The sequence below is a fragment of the Paroedura picta genome, chromosome 6, assembly GCF_049243985.1.
Source record: "Paroedura picta isolate Pp20150507F chromosome 6, Ppicta_v3.0, whole genome shotgun sequence".
In the NCBI taxonomy this organism is placed as follows: domain Eukaryota; kingdom Metazoa; phylum Chordata; class Lepidosauria; order Squamata; family Gekkonidae; genus Paroedura; species Paroedura picta.
This window is the reverse complement of record NC_135374.1, coordinates 93,400,007-93,414,459: the sequence shown is the minus strand read 5'-3', so window position 1 is coordinate 93,414,459 and position 14,453 is coordinate 93,400,007. Positions and strand designations below refer to the sequence as shown.

The window sequence follows — 14,453 nt, the reverse complement described above, 5'->3', positions numbered from 1 at the left end:
GGGAGAGGTACAGGCGATGTTCCTGCAGCAGCAATTCCTTTTCCCAGTCACAGTTGCCTTGCTGCTACTGCAACCCCTGCCATCTCACACCGGCTTGCTCACCTGGCTCTCATGGTGTCAAGCCTGGGTGCACCTGTTGTGCAAGTTCACTGGTCTCATTTTTTTGCCCCCTCTGGACCTTCATAGGATGGGGAAGGCTTGTCCCATCCACAAAGGCCTCTGCTGGGCTAGGCCCCTGGAGTGCTTAAGGGGATACAGAAAATATCTGCATTCCTTTAATGTGGGGCAACGACAGCTTAACGTGCACCAGGTCCGGTGTGTTCCATCCCAGGAACGATGTCATATGGAAGTGGGGATTAACCCAGCTTGCATATGGGCACCCTCCCAGCTTTTTCTGCCCATGCGGAATTAGCCTTAGATTTCACTAGATGCAGGCTTTATTGCTCAAAATCAGCATTTTGAATTTTGCCTGGAATCCCACTGGGAGTCAGTGGAAACTCAGATCAGAGAAAATATGCTTGCCATAGAAAGTCCCTATTAACAACCTGGTTGCCGTAATCTGGGGCATCTGAAATTCCCAAATACTTTTCAAAGGTTGCCCCTATTTCTAATGCATTGCAGTAGTAAAGGCTGTATGGGCATAAAAGTGACACAAACATCTCAATTAAATGTGTGTTAGCTTTGTGGAACTACTTTTTAAAAGGTCCTTTTTTACATCCGAAGGTTTTTAAACTGTGATTACGAATAGCTGTCTTTATTAATTTAAGTGTCCGGTCCTCGTTATTCTGTGAGCTTGGCAAGCGTTCGCCATTACCTCAAACAAATGTTCTTACATAACCAAAATCTGAAACGCAAAATTTCCTCAAGTGTTGATAGTTCCAAAGCTGTCTGTAGCATCAGGGCTGCTCTGCCAATGTGCCGATTATATTGCAAGGTTTGTCACTCCAGTCTTCCCCAAAAGAGGTAAAGCTTACCAAGGAAAAGTGACACGGATATGGAAGCAAGAGGGTCTTTACCAGAGAAATTCCATTTCTGAAACTTGAATTTAATCAAAGTTAAAACGTGATGCGTGCAACTTTTCAGATGTGCAGGTGAAATCAGTTTATGATTCACAACAGGGTATTCTGTTAATTTTACTGGAACATCTGATGGAGTGTGTGGGCACATAGAATCCTTGAGCTGGAAGGGACCTCCTGGGTCATCTAGTCCAACCACCTGTACCATGCATGACACCCACAGCCCTATCGCTCATCCACTGTAACCCACCACCCCCTTGAATCTTCACAGAAACAGCCTCTCTGTCGGACGGCTATCCAGCCTGTTTAAAAATTTCCAAAGATGGAGAACCTATACCTCCCGAGGAAGCCTATTTCATGTGCATACCCAGAATTAAACTTTATTAGGCTTAAATGTGCCACTGGACTGTTTTCTATTGCTTCAGATCAACATGGCTACCCACCTGAATCTATTAATTTTGTTATAATTGTTGGAGTAAAAAATAAATCTAAAGATATATTCAAAATCAATATATGCATTATTTAGATATATGCATAGACTATATGCATATACTATTTAGTCTATATGTATAGACTCTCATTCTGTCTTTTATCTGATAAAGGGAGCTTTGACTCCAGAACGTTCATACCCCTCCAAATCTTGTTACTCTCCTAGGTACTATCGGGCTTGAATCAAGCTCTTCTGGCACAGATTTGACAGCTACCCTCTGAAACAACCTGCTCTTTAGTTTCCCCAGATGCAACTGTGGGCTGTGAATTCATCTTAAAGGGGAATGTTGAGACAGGGAAGAGAACAGAATAAAAATATTAACATGATTTCCCCAGGAAATTGATCACATATCAGATCCCCAAACAACAGTGACTATTGAAAGATGTGCTACATAGTTTGAACCAAGAGTCTGGCATGGATTTACTCTTCTCTGCTTAATTTGGGGGTGGGGGATGGGGCTCACTGGTTGAAGCGAGGCAATTTGGAGGTGGAACGGTTTATTGGACAGAATCTGCACATTTTGGGAATCAGGTGACCTTAGACAGCCAATCTTACACCTCTGACTGGTAAAATGCTTCCGTATTTATTTGTTTAGAAAATGTATATGCAACTTCTTCAGCTACCCGCTGAAGTTAAGTAAAAATAAAACAATAAATATAAGTCTTACAAAGGCAACACACTGTAAAAAACCCAATCAGGAAGAATAAAAACAACACAAAACTAGATTCATCACCCTAAAATGAAACTCATAAAACTGTCCTCAGAGTCATAACACAGAAACAGCTTTAAAAGAAGCAAGCCTGGATAAAAAGAAATGTTTTGGTTTGGTGCCCAAAACACCAAAGGGGAGGTGACTCCTCTGAAAAAAACCTTTCTTTGGTCACCACCTGCCTCTTCTCTGCAGGTAGGGAGACACTACGCAGAACCAATGAGAAGCACCTTAGCTGGCAGTCTGAACCGTACAGAAGGAAGTGGTTCTACAGAAACTGGTTGCACTTTCTCAGTATGCTGCTGGCATCCCTTGGTAACTTTGGTCACCACTGCTCACCTTCCCACATAGCTAATCCATGTAGTTGTAACCGGCTGGATCTGTGCACCTGGAAAAAATAGTATGCAAGGTTTTTGAGGGGAACTTCTTTAAAAAGTCTTTTGTTAAGAACAGGTGCAAGTGTATTTCCCTGGATCACAGTACTGGAATATCCTATTCATTGTTCTTGTTATTGACTCTGCATATTTTACTTCAGTGTTGTCAATGAGCATGAGAGTTCGTAGGCTTCTGAAATCCGATCTCCATTTAAAGCACCCAGTTCCTCAGAACAATGAACACATTTTAAGCCCGCACTTATAGATTTCAACTTTTAAATTAAAGACATACAAAAATGCTTTTCTTAAGTGTGCGAGAGAACGTGAGGGCGCAGCCACTTCCTGACAATTTTGTCGGTTCTTCCTTTCCACATTCCATTTGTGACCGGTAAGGAAAACCATTTGGAACCGTTTAATTGAAAAAGGAAATGGATTGTTACAAACGTGAAAATTCCTTCAGTGTAGTCCTGACCGCGTTGAATGGCACTGGGAAATACAGCAGTGGCTTCAATAGGACTTGGGTTTTGTCATTAATAATTACCCGCATTTTCGTTGCCAGTGATCTGCATTTTGGGAAGCTATATTAAGGCTGGCTGAGTTGGACCACACCACAGGCATGGCAATTGATTTTAGGATGAATATAATTCGAGGGCCCCTTCTTCCCACTCGTTCTCCCCAGGTCTATCATTTGTTATGGTAGGCTACTGGTAATTATTATTTGTCTTAAAGGTTTTTCTCCTCCAATGAATTAAGCCTTAAAAAAATATATATCTCTGAGTGATACGGTTCCCACTGGATGACATTATTCAGTTTTCAACTGCTATTTGAATTTGCTGTCTATTCAGATCGGCCTCTGGAAGAACGAAAAATGTTGCATCAGTGATGGTACCTAGGGACTTGCCAGTGCTTCAACGCACCTGTAGTAGCTTTTCTGCCCAACGTCAGTGTACTAGGTAGGCATTCCTTGCACTGATGCTCCCGAGGTCCTGTCATTTAGTGGTTTACATAAAGCCCCCACCAATTTCAGGTAGAATTCTAATTATATTTGGGGCACTTCCTACTGTGGCCATAATGAATTCAGTACCCTAAGCTTTCATACCACTCTCACACTTACTGCCACTGAATAACAGCAACTCTCAGCCTTGTAGGTTTTTCTTTGGGGAAAGACGTTCCACACTTTCTTACTTAATCACATTCCTTAACGTCTTTGGATGTACCTTTCAGCCCCCAGTCGGGTGTTGAAATGCTTGTTTAAAACTAAAGCAACTCTTTAAAGCCCAACTCATTGGATGGTTACAGTGTTCTGTAGGAGACGAGGTGGCAGGGGAGGCAGTGAAAGCAAACCTTTGAAAACATTTACCATTAGTTACTTACCATGCAAACATATCTAAATGCAAGGAGCTAGAGAAGGTCTCTGGTGGCATAGAACACAAACACAAAATAAAATGTGTTTTCAAAATCACATCTTTCAAACCGCATAAGCGTGGTACCATTGAAGCTGATAATCTTGCAAGGACATGTCTGCAAGCCATTGTCCTAAATTAAACAGCACACAAAGTCTACCGGGACCAAAATCAATATTGTGGCAATCTTGTCCTCTATTTCTCCCCCCCCACACACACACACACCCCTTTGCCTTTCCTTTCCAACAAGACATTAAAAAATATAAGCCAGAAAAAGGGAAACTGAGGCTAAAATAAATCCCTAAATAGAAAGTACATTTCTTATCCTTTTCAGCACTCTCCTAGGTGTAATTTTTCAGAGCAATGAATTCCCTTTTTATTTTTGACATTACAGTATGGGCATGAGCAGAAGATCAGCACAGAGCATAGTCCCTGGATGCTGTCCTAGGGTGAGTCCTAGAGTTACGTTATTCTCAGATTGTTCCAATTTTTTAGACGCCTGTATTTTTACGAGGAATGTGGCTGAATTTGTTTACAGTCTTCTGAAGATTGAAGGATGAAAAAAAAGTCTTTCTGCTCCACAGTTATTATGAGGATTCCTTGCATTTTAAGGACGACCAGGAGACACGGTGGCGAATGCGTGCTCATTTTAAAGACGCTTTCTCAAACGTACTGGGACTTGACTCATTTTCTTCCTTTAATTTCTTTACTTCTTTTTTTTTGTTCTGAGATGGGAGGGGAGTTCTAGCAGGGTGGCGGGTTTTTTTTTTTTTTTTTGGTTTGGTTTGCATAAAAGTGTACAGTGTTAACTAGGTGACATATGGGTGGATGAAACACTACTGATTGTCCACTGCAGCGAGGGAGGCTGAGTTTCCATAGAGATAAGAAGGGGAAAAAGTACTCCGTGCAGCCTAATTGGTATGCATCTCCAGATCAGGTTCATTGTGCTTTTGCTAATGACAGGGTTGTCTCAGTAATAAGGATGGTGCACTGGAGAAATTTGCTGCCTTGGTATATTTTTCCCTGACGGAAAACTACTTAGAGACGGTAGTCAGTAAGAAGAATGACTGGCAGCCTGAAGGGGCTGCTTAGCAGCATATGGGGGAAGGCTGGCGTTCTGTGCCACATGCATATGGCTGCCATTAGACTCCAGCTTTGCGCTTTGTGTATTTCTGGTCCCATGCCAGTCAGCCCACCTGCTGCAAGAATACTTGTAAAGCACAACTCAAAAGTGATTGAAAAGCTACTAGAATAAACTGTAATAACACAGTGCTTCACAGATGGGACATAATTGCAAGCTAAAGTGTACAGCCTCTGCAGTAATGAAAACATGCGCCATTAAATTAAAATCATAAGAGAAAAAAAAAATAAAAGTCTGTTGATTTTTTTATCCCCCTCCCCAAGTTTTATTGCAAAAACTTAGATTTTCCTGCCCTCATTAATCAAATACCGTTTAAAAAAAACTGTAGCGTTAGTTTGTTCGGAGGGAGATTCAGGCAAATAAAACAATGAATGTAGATGAGAGTGATGTAACTTCCATTAGTTACTTCGTCGGGTGGCTGAAACGGGTGACAAAGCTCGGAAAAAGGAAAGTGATCCACATTTGTCGGTTCTGCAGATTGTCATGACTTTGTGAAAGAAGATCATGTGGTGGGGGTGGGGGTGGAGAAGTTGCTTACAAAGATGGAAGAGAAATGCCCCTCAGGAGCCCCCCATGAATACAAAATAATGCTTGACAGATCAATTTTGCACAACTTTTAAAGGTCTCTCTCTATTTATTCATATATATATATATATATATATATATATATATATATATATATATATATATATATATATATTTAAAAATGCTCCCTTTCTAATTGTGCAAAGAAAGAGTTTCTGAACTACGTAAACATACAGAACTCCTCGAGAAATATCAATGCTGTTTTAATTAGTGGTAGTGGGGTAATAATGAAATCGCTAATCTGACATGTAATTAGTTGCATAAGTGTTATGTGAAGCTGAATGGGGCTCGGCGGGACTCTAACGCAGTGTGGCCTCTTAAGGCGTTCTCGACGGGTGAGAGGCCTAACAGGGCCATCTTTGTTCTGGTCTTTTTCTGTGGGTGGGCGAGACCAGGAGAAAGATTTGTTTCACAGGAGTCACTGAAGTAAACAGGCTTTTAAAGTCTCTCTCTCCCCCACCCCCATTTTTAATTATGCATTTCTGTGGCATCAATCATAGCAAAGTACACGGGATGTATGTTAAGCATGCTGCATAATGCCTGCCTGTTTAAAGAGGGCAACAGTAGGAGTGGGTGGGGGGGGACAGCCAGTGTGGTCCAATGGTTCACACGGTGGACTTTGACCTGGGTTCAAATATCAGTTAAGATTGGGAACTTGTTGGGTGGCCTCAGGGAAGCCAATAATTCAGCCTCAGTGATGGGTCTGAAAAATGGGAATATAAACATTAAAATGTATAGGAATATTTCTTTTTCTTTTTCTTGGCAATTATAACATGTGACTATAAAGCAATGGTTTGCTTGAATTAAAGAAAGATGAAAGAACGGATGTTTCCCTTATATACATTATTTTTTTGCTGGCATTTCATTAGCAATTTTTAAACAGTCCAGACACCTCTAGGGGCAATAGTGGGACATTTTTTTAAAAACGACTTTTATCTCCCTCTTTGCCAGCAAACAGTACAGTTAATAATTTCTTTTACCACTAGACTTGCCCTGTGTATAAGTCAGTTATGCATTTTTAGCCAGCCAGAATGCTTGTAATAAACTTTTAGAGCTTGTTGATACATTCTTCTTTTAGGACTGGCTAATATTTATGTTGTGACATTTTTCAAAATCTTGAGTGGTCAGAGATAAAAGAAAGCTGTAAAAGCCTGTTCCTCATCCACAGGTTCTCACCCAAAAATATCCTGTGAAGAGTTAGCGAAGACTGTGAAAAGTTAGCCGAGATGTTTCTTTGAACGGCAATGAACCTCCGTGAGAAAAGTATATTTCATCCAGGTTCAAATTCTTCATCCTAATGCAAGCCTAGATATTGCTAATTTGAGCCTGGGCCACCACCAACTCGTTCCATCCTTTCCCCCCAGGAAAATCCCCTCATTTCCCTCATCCCAGAAGCAAGGAATTATGGGCAATGCAGTTTTCCAGGGCTTGTGGATCCAATGGAATAGAAAGTTATGGATAAATATTTCCTGTCTGTTTGTGTCAGTGATACGCCTATCACTAGTTGACATAGGAAGGCAGGACGAGAGAGATGCCACATGTCTCATTATCAGGTAAATCAGGGGAAAGGGAAGAAGCTGTGTGTGAGAGTGTGTGTGTGAGAGAGTGTGTGGTACATGCATGGGCAGGGACTCAAGGCAAGGCTTGGACAGAATCATGATTTACAATTGTTTTAATGTCTTTTTTGTAAGAACTTGACAAATCTTGGTTTGGTTTTTGAGCAGTCAAAAGGAAAGATCACTAAGTGTGGCTTGGCAAAGTAGCCCAGTAACGTATTAGCTCCCGAAGTATGGCAAGATGAGGGATGCTATAGTGTAGCTGCCAACCTCCAGGGTAAAGTCTGGAGATCTCCTGGAATTTTAACTGACAAGTTCCCTGAAGGAAATGGCTGCCTTGGAGGATGGGCTCTATGGCATGATACCATGTTCTCCAAACCCTGCCCTCCCCAAGGTTCCAACCCCAAATCTCCCAGAACGGTCTAGTCCAGAGCTGGCAACCCTGTGCTAGAACCTTCTTCAATACTCCCAAAGTCTATTAAATTTTTAAATTATATTTATATTAATTTCCCACCGCTCTCAGCAAGCCGGCTCGTGGCGGGTTATAGAATAAAAATATACTCCCGTAAAACCCCTGGTAAAGCAACATTTTTGACATGTTTGAGCCTCTGCATTGGTAGAGTTTCAAGAGTTTCAAGGACCATGTGCTTTTTGGGGAATTTGTGGTAAATTGATCCTTCTTTAATCAAGTTCCAAACAAAACACTGGAAAAATGTAGCGCCAAACAGAATCCATACCTGCCATTGTAACACAGTGCCTGCTTCTCGGCATGACAGACAAACCAGGGATTATTTTTCTGAAAGTTTATGTGTTCTTTTTCACTAAGAAGTTGCTTGCAGTTGGCAAATTTTAAAATTAGCTTGAGGGATTATCAGTCAGCTCCATCCAGATACAGACTAACGGCAAAGGCATAACCCTTATGAACACTTACGACAACACATTAGGATTTAATGCCACAGTGTATTACACAATACATGCACAGGGTATCACCCCAGAATCAGTTAATTTAATCATTACACTTCTCCCAATGCTTCAATATTTTTGTGCCTCATAAGTATTTTTGTAATAAATATTTGTATTAACCTTTATGTTACAGTTATTTCTGATGCTGGATTGTTCTTTCACCCTTTGGAGATTGCTTACCTGATAAGATGTCTGTACATCTTTGCCTCAGGAGATAAGCTGAGGAGCAAGCAGCATGTCTGAATAGTTTTTCAAACGGCCCTATCTCTGTTTTTATTTATGTATTTGTTGATGAATCAATAGATTTTGCTGCCATCCTATTTAGAGTAGTGAATTTGCCATTAAAAAGTTACCTGTAACTTTTAGAAACTGAAATGAATTCCCAAGGTGTAGCCATCAGTAGTGTGGTTTCGGATAATGAATAATAACAGTCTGAATTAAAATCCATTCATTAATTGGTTGTTGTACGTAGCCCAAACAACAAATGAACACCTTTCAGAAATAATGAAGGGAGGTCATCTGTACATTCCCAGTGCTGGGATTCAGGAAAGCCACCTTGATATCTGATTAATGGAGTCTGACTCATGAACGCTTGTACCACCAGCATTTTGTTGGTCTCTGTGGTGCTACTGGTTTTGAATTTAAGCTGGTCAACTGCAGCTCAGCATTAAGTCTGTGACTTCGGGAAAACACAGACATAGTTCTTTGAAAACAATCACCTCTTTATTACTCCAACTGTAACCAGAACACTGAACAACAGCAGAACTCATCAAACTTATATACTTTTCAGGCTGCCCGCCAAGCAACCGGAATGGTCCTTAACAGAGCCTGACTATTGCCCCATTTCAGAGTCTTTAGGAAGTTAGTGATGGGTTGCCTGATGATCCTTCATTTACATGTCTGTACAAGCATGGCTTAATGTTCACCTACATAACAGCTCCCCTCTGAAGCTGAATTTCAGGATCATTTACCATAGGAAAAAGATGTAAGGAAGACGCTTGAGGAATTTAGTGAAAAGTCTCATGGACCTTCAAGACTAGCCACTATTATTTTGGCATGACTATTTGTTCACCAGAGAGATTCGTGGAATGGTCATGGATCTCCATTCTTACTTGTATCTGATGAAGGGAGTTTTGACTGTAGAAAGCTCATACTTTGAAAATCTAGTTGAATCTAGCTGAAATTCAGCTATCGCTTATTCCTGAGCTCTCCCTTAAACATGTATCTTTGTATTTTCTTTATTTGCCCTTTAAAAAACCAAATGTATTTATAGTCTTTGAGTCTACTTGTTTTGAGAATGTGTATCTACTGTTGAGAGTGTAAGGCAAGACTGGAATTCTATTTATCTACCACCCAATCTGCTTCCCAACTCTCTCCCTGCCCAAGCTGGTGGAGGTGGTCTTGGGAGTTGCATTAGAGATTTCAAAGCTGGTTGTTATGGGAGATTTCAAGAGCCATTGTGAGGCTACCTTGTCAGGAGCAGTTGACGATTTCATGGCCTCCATGTCCTTGTCTCAGAAAATAACAGGTCCTATACAATGTGCAAATTGCACTCTTGATCTGGTATTCAGCCCTGGGCAAGAAGAAAGTGATCTTAAGGTAAGGGACTGAAGATGGTCCTCTTCTACCTACAGGGACACCATGATTTTGCAAAGGTGGGGGTTTGTTTAAGATGATCGGATGGACCCAACTGGTTTTTAGATTGCATTGGACTGGTTGACCTTTGGAATGAAGAAATGACCTAAGCAATTGACACAGTCAACCCATGGCAGTCCTTTGGTTTACTGAGGATCTGTGAAGAATAAAAAGACAAGGGAGATGGCTAGAGCAACAGTGGAGAAAGACTCAGGATGAATCCCTCAAGGTATGTACTAAAGTTCATTTTAAAGCCTAAAGATGTTATTAAACAGTGAGTAGTAGATATAGAATGCCAACATCATTTAGCAAGTAACTCTATCTTTATTCCTAGTGAAAGAAATAGGTATCTCTCCTTCCCCATGGTATATTTATCTAATCTGGAGGTACCCAGTCATTGGAGGGCTTTTACTTTAGCTCACTGCAATGCCCTTCCTTCAGCTGTACTTGCAGGGAGATATAAAAAAAACCCTTGTCTTGAGAGAAAATGCCCTTGTGATTCTGGTCAAACAGAAACAATGGAACATATCGTCCTACATATTTCAGATGTGAGTGCTGCTTGGCCAAGGGCCCTTTGACCTACAGGGTCCCGGTTGCACAAGTTTTCGTTTTGTCCGCCATACCTTTTAACATTTATATGAAGCAGTTGAGAGAGACCATACAGATATTTTGACTGAATTGATGCTAATATGCCAGTGACATTCAGCATATAATGGGGGAGCCCGTGAAAACCATGAACAGGTGTCTGGCGGCAGTTTGTGATGGATGAAGGCTAACAAATTGAAACTTAGCCCAGACAAAAGGGAAGGGTTTTCAGGGGCAAAGTCTCACCTAGGAATGGGAAAACTCCTTTTCTGGATGGGGTTGCATTTCTCCTAAAGAAGCAGGTTTGCAAACTGGGTATGTTGCTAGTTCCAGGGCTTCTGTTGGATAAACCTTTTGCAGGGGTGGCTAAGGGTGTCATTCCTGTTCATTGCATCTTAGGCAGGAGTGATCTTATTAGTATGGTGCATGCCACGGTGACATCATCATTATTAGCATTAGCATTCATTGCCCGCCCTATCTCTGTGGACTCGGGGCAGATGACATCAAAATAGAATACATACAAAAATAGAATATACAGATGCATTTTTGATAGTTACTCAATAAATAAGTTTTAAAATTATTAAAAACAGATTTAAATAACTAGTTGCCCCATTCTTTTGTTGGCTGGAGGCAAGAAGAGAGGGTAGGGTCATATGTACTCTAGATGACATATAAATTAGGAAGATTTTGACAGGTAGGCCAGTACAATTGTAGCATTTTAATGGACTTAATTCTAAAATGGAGTCATTTTCCTTGGGTACATGGATGCTGAATGAGCATTTGATGCCTTCCTTCCAAGCAGCATTCTTCAGAAGTTTAAAAAAGCATAGAAAAGAAATCCATTGACAATGGAAGATGACTAAAAACACAGTGATGAATTCAGAAGGTGAGGAGACAGATTAGTTGCCTATATGATGGGGATGAGGGAAATTGTGCAGGGTTTGGCAGCCAGAATTCAGGAAGGGATAGGATCACATGGCCATGTAGAAAGGTCAGATAAGACAGGGAAATCAGATCGTGAAGTGTGGCAGGGACAGATAAAAGGATTGAAGGAAGCCCCAAAGGGGGGAATTTGTGAAGATGAAAGTAGATTGTTTCAATGTGATCATTGAGTATAAAGTAGGGAGTGAGGAGGGGGAGCCATGGGGATAGGCGTTAGCAGCGAGAGACAATAGGTGTTGAAGATTGCCAGTGTTGATATGTACCAGGATGACACCGTAGGGTTGTCTACACTGGTAAATAGCAGATGAGAAGATGGTAGAGATGAAACTGGCAAATGGTGTTTTCCAGAAGTGTTTAGTTGAAGAAGAGTCTGAACGGAAGTATTGAATGGAGGATGTAGAAGGGCTGGATCTGAGAAGGGCAAATGTTTCATTGGAAAACTTAGGCAAATGAGATGAAACTTCCATGAGATACTGTGAGATACCAAATAACCTACTACATGGTCAATGAGCCAATAGATAACCCAGTCCTATGCAGCCTACATGGACTTAAGCAAGCTTTACCCTACATGGGATAGTCTAAGACTGTCACATCTGCTAGGTGTTTTCAAAACTTTTCCAGGATTTGGTAGCAGGCTGCAGGTGTATGTACTTCTCCTTTATATTTATCTATAGTGTTAATCTCCATAATTTGTTACCTAGTTATATGAATGTCAGGTCCATTAAAGTTGTGTAGACACATAACAATATACAAGACTGCAATAGAAAGGAATCAACATCTCTTTTCAATGCTGTTAAATTACCCTTTGGATAGTGATGACCGGTCAAGACTGCTGATTATGAGGATGCCATTATACTTTCTTCTTTATGCCCCCCTTTAATTTTAAAACTAAATTAACACATTCTATACCTAATTATGTGCTTACCAGGGGACTGTTGTTGCTGACTGGTGACCGTTGTAGCCAATTGCACCTATTGTGTGGGATCTTCGGACTATGGAGACTTAAACAATAGAAGTCTGCTTACAGCATGGAGTCTCAGCACATTCTTGATAACTGAATTGATTAAATCTCACTCCTGATCTGTCTCTGCCTCTCCATTTGTGCTTTGCCAAAGGTAAACGTGGCTTTCTTAGCTCCATGAGCACTGCTTGCGGTTGAGCAGGCTGACTGGGTTATAGGTTTATGAAGCGGTCATTTGAAGTAGAGAAAGTATTCCAAGGACGCAAGAATATTTTCTTGTTGGTGTTTTAACTCAATATTTTTTTTCAGCCCTAAACCTGTTTTGTAGAACCAGGACAAGATTATCAAGAGCTGTGTTTTTCTGCTATTTGGGTTGAAAAATCGTACCGTGTCAAATATTGGAGGACTCAAATCTAAAGCAGGCTTTACTCGGAGAATAGGCAGTTTCGTGAAGAAGACATCACAGGACAGGATGGAAGAAAATATAATTTTGACTAATGTTTTCTATTAAAATAGAAAAAAATGGAGAACACATGCCTAGGCATTCATATTTAGCAGACTAATTCCACTGCTTTGCTGCCTAGCCTAGATGGTTTAGCAAATTATCAAATGAATTTCCCTGCAAACTTTAGCTATCCCTATTCAGTAGTAATGTGCTTTTAGCACAGCCTCTGTATATTTGTTGGGAAGTCCAACTGTTTTCAATAGGGCTTGTTAGAAGAAATTGTGCAAAGGATTGTAGCTTTATGATGTAATAAACAGTCTTATGTCAAAGATGGTATTCTGTTGCAGTAATAAGCAACATCTGTTTATCTTTCAGCCCTGGTTATTTGTTGACTTTTATGATTATTTGTTGACTTTCTTTCCTGTTGTTGGTCTTACTAGTAAAAACCAGCCTATCCATATAATGTAAAAAGAAATAGCAAAATTACAAACCCAGAATGCCTGTAGGCTTTCAAAAACTGATACTTAACATGTTCAAAATGTGATGAACTGGATGCTTTGGATGCATTAAATTATAAATGAATGTACATAAACATATGTACATAAGACTTTTATTGGCATTACACAAGGAAGTCCAATTGATAATAATACATAATTTGGCCTGCATATAGACAAAATTCTTTAAATTCATAATCTCACTAATATTGGTTTGGATTTTGTGGATCTTTTTCTAGTAGTAGAGATATTTTGGATCAGAGGAAGAAACTGCCTCCACTAGCAGAATGGATCTATAAGATCCATCTCCCTGACAACAGCTCTGGAAGGCAATCTGATATTATTGCCATCTTTTTGCAAGTTGGGGATCCAACTGAGATGATGTCCGCTAAACACAGCAGGGTGTACTAGCCTGAACAGCTGGACTGGGTGGCAATGTTTCTGTTCTGGCTTCTAGCACTCCCACCTACTTTGCCACATTTCTGTTAGTGTGTTTTGCCAGCTCAATCCCATTTTGGCTAGCATATATAAACACAGAAACAGGCTGAAACAGGTGACGCAAAACTTTTGTTATATTTTATGGCTTTTGAAATCACAAATCACTAGTTTTCAGCTATCATTGTGACAAGGATTTTGACAAAACAAAACAGGTCTGGCACCAGTAGTTAGTGTGGTTTAGTAGTTGACACACCCATAGGCCAACAGGGATCTCACAACTGCCCAGAGAGACCTCCTCCCTTTTCTTCCTAAACTTCTTTGTCCCTACTGTTGGCCTGATATTGAAAATCAGTCAAACTATGAGGAAACAGGGAGTGTGTGGAGAGGAGTAAGAGCTTGGTCACCATTTTATGTAGTTGTTCCCTAAGGGAATGAGGAAGCCATTGAGTTTCCCTTCCAATATTCTTCTCTCTTTGCAGGGACAACATGGCTGTTGCCTGTCACCATTTTACAACCTCTCTACTTCATCTTACAGCCACTTTCTGGTCTTGTGATGTCACTTCTACGGGGCTGCAGGCCCTCCCTACAGGCCTAGCTGCTGTTACCATGGGAGCAAAGAGAGAATTTTATCTATTCTAGAGAGTAAGCAGAGAGACAGTAATGGAACCTCAGGAAAAGAGGGAGAAAGGATTGGATGGAGGAGTATGGGCTTTGCT

At 40.7% G+C, this 14,453-nt stretch overlaps 2 long non-coding RNA genes across 2 annotated transcripts in view; both read left to right on the top strand.

The window, feature by feature from the left end:
• Nucleotides 1-14,453, top strand: part of LOC143840331 (uncharacterized) — a 509,677-nt gene that overhangs the window by 189,296 nt on the left and 305,928 nt on the right. The gene's annotated exons all lie outside the window — the stretch shown is intronic.
• LOC143840333 (uncharacterized) lies at nucleotides 6,987-13,073 on the top strand. The gene is made up of 3 exons (XR_013232130.1): nucleotides 6,987-7,271; nucleotides 9,872-10,101; nucleotides 12,670-13,073. It is a non-coding gene; the product is annotated as an uncharacterized LOC143840333 (long non-coding RNA).